At 42.3% G+C, this 8,558-nt stretch overlaps 1 long non-coding RNA gene across 1 annotated transcript in view; it reads right to left on the reverse strand.

Moving 5' to 3' along the window:
• Positions 1-7,596, reverse strand: part of LOC129667735 (uncharacterized) — a 32,919-nt gene extending 25,323 nt beyond the window's left edge. The window contains exons 1-2 of the long non-coding RNA XR_008718798.1: positions 7,416-7,596; positions 6,086-6,250 (exon numbers count right to left, since the gene is read on the reverse strand). This is a non-coding gene — a long non-coding RNA (uncharacterized LOC129667735). The remainder of the gene's footprint in view (positions 1-6,085; positions 6,251-7,415) is intronic.
• Between the last annotated feature and the right edge of the window lie 962 nt (positions 7,597-8,558).

Genomic DNA, 8,558 nt, shown 5'->3' on the forward strand with positions numbered 1-8,558 from the left:
CTCAGTACAGAGACACAGTGTATCCCTGAGCTCAATCCAGACCCAATGGTTTTATAGCAGAACAGACTCGGGTAATATGGCACAGATGTGGCTTCAGTTTGGGTAACAGTGTTCTATAAATATGCAGCTGGAAGGTAAATTTTTCTACCTTTCAAGATCATCACTGCAGTAGTTAACCATTCTTGAAGAACCACACCAGCACACCCATCTTTAGCCAGAGGCAACAAACAGATGGCATAAAGCCCTCTAGCACTTCCTATATATTATGGAAAAGCACACTGTGGCAAAGTAGAAGAAAAAAAAAAATTGAAGGTAATTCCATGAAACTTGGTACATAACAGAAGTGGCATCTTAAATCAATGGGACAAACATTACTTTAAAAAAGATGGGTTCTCACTGTATAGCTCTGGCTGGCCTGTAACTCACTCTGTGGATAAGGTTAGCCCTGAACTCACAGAGATTCCATCTGCTGCCTCTGAGCGTGGGCCTTAAAGGTATGCACCATTACGCCTGACCTAAAGACCAATTTTAAGAAAGGGTATTGTCTTAGTTAGGGTTTTTATGAAACACATTAACCAAGAAGCAGGCTGGGGAAGAAACGGTTTATTTGGCTTACACTTACACAACATTGTTCATCACTGCAGGAAGTCAGGACAGGAACTGAAACAGGGCAGGAGCCTGGAGGCGGGAGCTGATGCAGAGGCCATGGAGGGGTGCTGCTTACTGGCTTGCTCATCATGGCTCGCTCAAACTGCTGTCTTTTAGAACCTAGAACTTCCATGCCAGGGATGGTACAACCCACGAAGAGCTGGGCCCTCCCCCCATCAATCCCTAATTAAGAAAATGCCTCACAGCCAGATCTTATGGAGGCATTTTATCAGTTGAGGTGCCCTCCTCTCAGACAACTCTAGTTTGGGTGTCTAGCTGACAGAAGATTAGCCAGCACAGGTATCAAGACAGATGAGAGGCCACTGAAGAGAAAGACAAAAGTACATCTTTGTTTCATGCCATTCAAAAGACATAAAGCCCAGGTGTGTCCAGAGATTTAAGTGTAACAAGAAAAAAATTAAAAGTAAATGTGAATTCCTCCAATCTCAGAGCAGAGACTAAGACAATGGAATCACAATGTTGATAATCTGACCACAAAATAAGATAGGAGTGGAGAGCAAGGAAATAAACCCAATATAAACAAGCAAAAGACAATTGATAAACTTGGTATATACAATGACATCACACATACCTCTCTTATGTAAAGAGTTCTTGAACATTAGTAGAGAAAAAAAACTATTATAAATAGACGGATCATTCCAAAATATGTCGATGGCCCTTAAATACGTGAAAATAATGAGTAGAAATGTGTAAACAGATACAAAAGTACAATGCTATCTCTTACCTATTGGTGGCACAAATTAGAAAGTATTACAATATATTCTGCTGACACAGCAGTGGGAAATGATCTTACCCAGTTAGAATTAAAACTGGTGTGCCCTTCTGGAAGGAAAATACACAATGCTTAGCAATACCTCATGAATGAAAAAGAAGTAACACAATTACTTCTGCCCGCTCAGATCACAGTGAACTAAAACACGAAACCAACAGCAGGAGAAACCACAGGAGCTACACAAATACTGGAACATTAAACAATCCATCCCCAATAAGCACTGGGCCATGGAAGAAACCGGAAAAGAAACTTTAAAAAATGTTAGAATTAAGTGAAAATATTATAATTTACCCAAGCCTCTGGGATATAGCTGAGGCAGTTAGAAGAAGAGATTTTATAGTCATAAATACTTAATGAAAACAACAATGAAGCTGAGAGAGGGCTGGAAAGACCTCTGGAGGCTAAGAGCCCTTGCTGCTCTTCAGAGTCTGGTTCCCAGCACTGACATGAGACAGCACAGGGAGGTGATGCCCTCTTCTGGCTTTTCCAGGCACCACACTCATGCGTACATGAGCATGCACAAATATGCACACATACCCATGATTACTGAAGAAAGAGTTAGTTTCTTGAAAAGGTAAACAAGAGCCATGAACCTGCCTTAGTTAGGGTTTCTATTGCCGTGAAGAGACGCCATGATCTTGGCAGCTCTTATAAAGAAAACTGTTTCACTGGGGCTGCCTTACAGTTTCAGAGGTTTTAGTCCATTATCACCATGGAAGGAAGCATGAAGCCTGGCAGTGTGCAGGCAGACATGGTGCTGGAAAAGGGGCTGAGAGTTCTCATCCTGACCTGCGGGCAGCAGGAAAAGACGGAGCCACACGAGGACTGGCTTGAGCATCTGAGACCTCAAAGCCCGCCACCAGTGACACACTCCTCCAGCAAGGCCACACCTCCTCCAGTAAAGCCACAACTCTTCATAGTGCCACTCCCTATGGGCCAAGTACTCAAACACATCAGTCTATGGAGGCCATCCCTATTCAACCACCACAGAGCCCTTACCCAAGCTAAAGAGAAAGAAGGCTCAGTTTGATAAAAGTGGGGATGGCGAGGGGAAGGTACAACAGACTCCAACGAAATCCTGAGAATCACTAGGAAATCTGTCAAACTTGTACTTCAAAAGTCAGAGAATCAAGAAGGACTAGATAGATTCCTAAATATCATGACATACTGAAATCAAATCAAGAACAAATCAGCCGCTTAAGTAGACCTATAATGGGCAATGGGATTGAAGCCACACAACAATCAAAAAGTATTCTCTGAAACAAAGCCCTGGATCCATATGGTTCACTGCTGAGTTCTACAAGACCTTTTAGGAAGAGCTGCCAAATTGTTCCATAAACTGGAAACTCACACTCAAAGCCAGTACTGTCTGATACCAAAACTGGAAAAAAAAAAAAAAAAAAAAAAAAAAAAAAACATAACCACCACTAGTAACTGTGGACCGATTATCCTGATGCATAGATCATAAATACAAAAATTCTCAACCAAATAATTACATGCTGATTTCAGGAACACATTTAAACAAATAATGTGTCATGACCAAGCTGGCTTTTATCCAAGGTATGCAAGTTCGGTACAGCCTAGGCAAACTAGTACATGCAATTTAGCATACAAATTCATAAATGGACTTCATGGCAAAATCACATGATTTATCTCAACTGATTCAGAAAAGGTCCTTGACAGAGTTCAGCATCCCTTCACAGTAAAGGCCCTACAGTGTTGCCATAATGTTATTGTGCACTGTGTAAAGTTTACCCCCGGGTTTACTCAAATGCTGATTTCTCCACCCCACTATCCGGTTTCAATCTGGACATGGCATTGTAATGTTTATCCTAAGAATCTCCTGTCTCAGGTTTGTGTAAACGTGCTCACCATGTGTTCTATGCTTTGCCAACAACAGAACATTAGAGAAATTAGGGTGGGACATCTGTTTCCAGTGAAGGGAGAAGTAAGAGAGAGGAAGTGGAGTTTGGCACGAGGAGGAGAGGTCCAGGGGTCTTCAAGAGAAAAGAGAAGGGCAAGTATTATGGAGATTTTGGCTGGGGAGGGAAGGTAGATTAGCCATAGAACATTAGCACAGACTTATGATGCCCAGGTATTGTGCTCAAGGCTAACAAGCCAGAGTTTCTCTGCGTCAATCATTTGGGAGCTAGCTGGTTAAAAAAAGCTGCCGCTGTACTAATTTCCAGGAACATTACATACTAATTACTCATTTTACACTACAGTCAACATCAAACGGGAACTGTGGGACCAAGAACACATTCCCTAAGATCTGGGGCCAGACCCAGCTGCCTACTCTCTTTTACTTAAGATAATGATCCAAGAGGGAGGGAGGGAGGGAGGGAGGGGGGAAGGAGGGAGAAAGGAAGGAAGGAAGGAAGGAAGGAAGGAAGGAAGGAAGGAAGGAAGGAAGGAAGGGCACACAATATAAGTAAGAAGTCAAATCATCCCTATTTGCAGATGACATGGCCCAGGACTGAAAAGACGATAAAGGCTCTGCCAGAAAACTCTTAAAACCCATCAATACTTTCAGGAAAGCAGCAGTTACACAAGCCAGCAGTTTTACTATATATTACTATTAAACATTCCAAAAAAGAGATTAGAGGGGGAAAGTCATTCATAACAGCTTCAAAATAATAAACAAATAAATAACCTGGGAATAAACCTAACCAAGTAGTTAGACACCTACAATGAAAACTGTACAACTGAATAAAGAAACTGAAGAAACCATTAAAGAATGGACAGACCACCCCCCCATGGTCTTCAATAGGCAGAACACTGTAAAGAAAAAAAATTACCAAAAGCAGTCTACAGGCTCAATGCAATCCCTAGAAAAATCCAATCCTATTCTTCACAGAAGTAGAAAATTATCCTCAGATTCATACAGAAGTTCCAAAGACTCCAACTAGGCAGAGCAGGAAGAACAATGCTGGAAATATCACGGTATTTAATCTCAGACTGTACTATGGATCCTTAATAACACTATCAGCACAAAACAGGGCACACAACACAGGCCAGTAGAATAGAATAAAGGACCTAGAAATAAATCCACACACTTGCAGCTACCTGCAGCTACCTACAATCACCTACCATCACCTGCAGCCACCCACTGGCAACTGCCTGCAGCCACCTATGATTTGACAAAGGGTCAAAAATATACATCAAAGAAGCAGTTTCTTTTAACTAATGGTGCTGGGGAATTGGCAATCCAGCCCAGAAGAATGAAATGAGATCTCTCGAACTAGGCACAAAAATCAATTCTAAAGAGATGAAAGTAATAACATAAGACCCCAAAACTACAAAACTGCCAGAAGTAAGCACAAATAAAAACACTTCAGAATACAGGCATAGACAAGGACTATCTGAAAAGATGAAGAAGCACAGGGAATAATTCCAATGACTGACAAATAGGATTACACAAAACTGAGAAGGTTTTGCAGGGCAAGTCACTAGAGTGAAAGCTTACAAAATCAGGGAAAATGCTGTCACTTTTACATCAAACAGAGGCTAAATATCTCTAATATACAAAGGAAAATTAAACACCAAACAAACATTCCAGTGAGCAAACTGAATAATAAGCCAAACAGACAAGTCTCAAAAGATGAGGCACAAATGGCCAATAAATACTTTGAAAAAAAGTTTAAAATCTGTAGAAATCAGGAAATACATATTAATAGTGCATAAAGCCAGGCCTGGTGGTACACGGCTGTAATCCCAGCTGTCAGAAGCAATTTAAGGATGGAAAATCTGACTTTAGCTAAAGTTCAAGGGGAGGTCATGGGGAAGGTCAGGGCAGCAGGAACTTGAAGCAGCTGGTCACATTAAATCTGCTACCTCCATGGTCAGGAAGCAGACTGGGACAGATCCTGGTGCTCCTTTTCATATAGTCTTCGACCCCAGCCTATGGAACAGTGCTATCCATATATTGAGGTTGGCATTCTTACCTTCATTAGTCCAATCACTTTTAAATTCAGCCTCAACCAAGGTCTCATGTTGTGTGTTGGTCTGGTGCTATGTATTCTAATGCTAATTACTGGCTCCCCAAGATCTGGTTGCCACCCAGATATCTTCACCTACACTGTTCTTTGTTATGTAAACCTTGCTCTAGCTAATTTAAAGTTGATTGGTTAATAAAGTTGCTGAAGCCTGTAACTGGGCAGAAGAGAAGTAAGTGGAGCTTAGGTTCCCAGGCTTGGGGTCTCAGAGAGACCACAAGGCCAGAAGGAAGAGAGAGAGGAAACAGAAGATGCAGCAGGAGGAGAGGAAGCTAGAGAGAAAGAAGTTGCCATGTGGCAGCACGGGCTCTAAAGGCTGGCCTGACATAACAGAAGTAGCCCAGACATATTAAGGCAAGTAACATGGAGTATGTAGCTGGGAAATAGCAAAATAGCTCAGAGAGTTGACACCTGCCCAGTTACTGTGCTTAAAACTTTTTTTTAGGTCAAGGTCTCTGTCTCTATCATTTGGGAACTTGCTAGGATAGAGAAGGTCTCTAGAGTATAATAATCATTCCACAACAGTCTCAGGACATGGGGAAAATACAGCTAGATTTTTTGCCAAAACGTAGCTGGAACAGTCTGGGCCTCCACTGTCCACATTTCTCTCAGCATTATCACCTTCCACACTCCCACCAGACCGGCTCACCAAGCTCTGCTCGCAGCACTCTAGTTCTTTGGCCCACAGCTTCAAACTCTTCCACATTCCTCTCACAAATCAGCTCCAAAAGCCCATGAACCACCTGGTCCGGGTTATCATCACGGCAAGGACTCCACTTCCCAGTGTCAATCTCCTGTATCAGCTGTGGCAGCGCTGTGCAAAAATACCAGGCAAAAGGAACTTAAGAAAGGGGATATGCTGGTTCACAGTTTGCAGATAACACCCATCATGTCAGGGAAATCATGGCAACAGGCGCTGGAGAATCTGGTTGCATTGCAGGCATAGTCAGGTGCAGAGAGAGATCTTATTCACTTATTCACTTATTCATCTTATTCACTCTGAGACCCTAGCTCACAGGAAGGTGCCACTCAGATGCAAGGCAGGCCTTCCCTCAATTAAACCAATATAGGAAATCCCTCATAGACATGCCCAGAAACTTGCCCCCTGGGTGATTCTAGGTCCTATCAAGGTGACAATCGTTATGAACCATCACAGCCATTTACAAGTTTGAGGTCATCCTGAGTACATAGTGAGACGCTATCTCAAATAAACATGTCCCATCAATAATTAAGTGGCAGTGACCCTTACAAACAAACAATTAAGCAATATTAATATTTGCCCCTGGGCCCTGTTCAGCCCCTTTGGTCTCTCAATCTAGCTTAATGGGATCACTTCCAAATGACCTACTTGCTCACTCCTCTTTGTTTTAGGGCAGATCATGTTTTAGGAGAGAGAGAGATCATGGAGACACAAGTGAAGAAAATGATACAGACTGTCCCTTAAAGACAAGTTATAGATATAAATAAAAAAAAAATCCAATCAGTAGGAATATTTACTAAATCCACAAAACATCCATTAATGTCAGTGCCTGAAAACTCCACTTCCATTAATAAACTATTTTAAACCCAATGTGGGACTGAAAGCATAGGCCAAGAACACTTCTCATGGTCATTCAGAGAAAGCTCAGGAAGAATTTCAAGTTGAACTTCCTTTTTCTTTTCCTTTTTCTTTGCCACACAGACAAACAGACAATAGAAAGACATCTTTAGCACACTGCTTCCAGCTTCTTGTGCTCCTAAAGAAGCCTGTCACCAGATATCAACAATGACAAAAAAATATGACATTTTTCATTTTGAAAAAGAGGCTTAGTTATACTTACCCCCCCCCAAAGAGACTCCCTGTGTAAAACAGTAGATAGTGTGTTTGTTTTTTTAGAGGCACCTAAGAGGAATCACAAACTAAAATTCCATCAGTAAATTCAACCTTATTGCTACTTAAAACCTATTGTTTTAACAGAGAGCTGCCTAGCTGCACTCACCAGCCACAGTCACGATGCTTTATGTTTTACACACAAAGCTTTGGTTCTTCTCATTGTCCATTTTTCTTTCTCTCCTGTGGTGTTGGCCAGGTGCTGGGCAAACTCTACCACGGAGCTCCAACTCCAGGTGCCCAGGACTTCCTGCCCTTTGCAGTAATGTCTGCTTGTCATCAAGAAGATTGCCTACTTCCCTGAAGAAGAAGAAAACAGGAATTATGAAGTTAAAGTTTTGTTAGTCAGTGCCCCAGTTTCTTATTGCCTCGAAATATATATCAGTTGGGAATATATATATTTATCTCAGTTGGGAATATACATATGTATATATAGTAGTTGGGAAAAGACACTAAGAATAGCACATCTTAAGATCTTAAGTCTGGTCTTCAAGGAACTAGGCAAGGTTTTAAGGGTAACTGGGGCAGAGGGCTCCTTTAGTGATGAATGATCCTTCCAACGTATGATAAACACACACACACACACACACACACACACACACACACTCACTCTGTGAGACAGACAGACACATGCACAGAGAGAGAGAGAGATGGACAGAGAATTTTACTGTAAAGTGACACTGTTAGACCCCAGCAGGTTCCCTTTTATTACCCCAGAGTTAACAGCCCTGAGGTGATGCACATGTCTAGGTCCTAGCCCCATAAGGCGTGTTCCCTCAGCATGTCAAATCATATTGCTCATCACTTCCATTTACATTTTCCAGTCTCTTAAAGAATGAGTGGACACTGTTAGGAAAACACTATTTCCTAAAACCTTCTCTCAAATAGTAAACTCCACTCTGGTAAGACCAGGATGACCAGTTGCCCAGTTTGTGCCGTGTACTTATAAAGACCTCTCTTAGTTAGTGTTACTATGCTGTGATGAAACCCCATGACCAAAAGCACACTGGGGAGGAAAGGGTTTATTTTGCTTATGCAGATACTTTCGCTGTTCATCACCGCAGGAAGTCAGGCCAGAAACTCAAACAGAGGAGGAACCTGGAGGCAGGAGCTGGTGCAGCGGATATGCAGGGGTGCTGCTTAAGGGCTTGCTCCCCATGACTTGCTCAGCCTACTTTCTTCTAGAATTCAGGACCACCAGCCCAGGATGGCCCCACCCACCCACAATGGGCTGGGCCCTCCCCATCTATCA

Source organism: Psammomys obesus, unplaced genomic scaffold (genome assembly GCF_907164565.1).
Source record: "Psammomys obesus unplaced genomic scaffold, mPsaObe1.curated_primary_1811, whole genome shotgun sequence".
NCBI classification, from domain to species: Eukaryota; Metazoa; Chordata; class Mammalia; order Rodentia; family Muridae; genus Psammomys; species Psammomys obesus.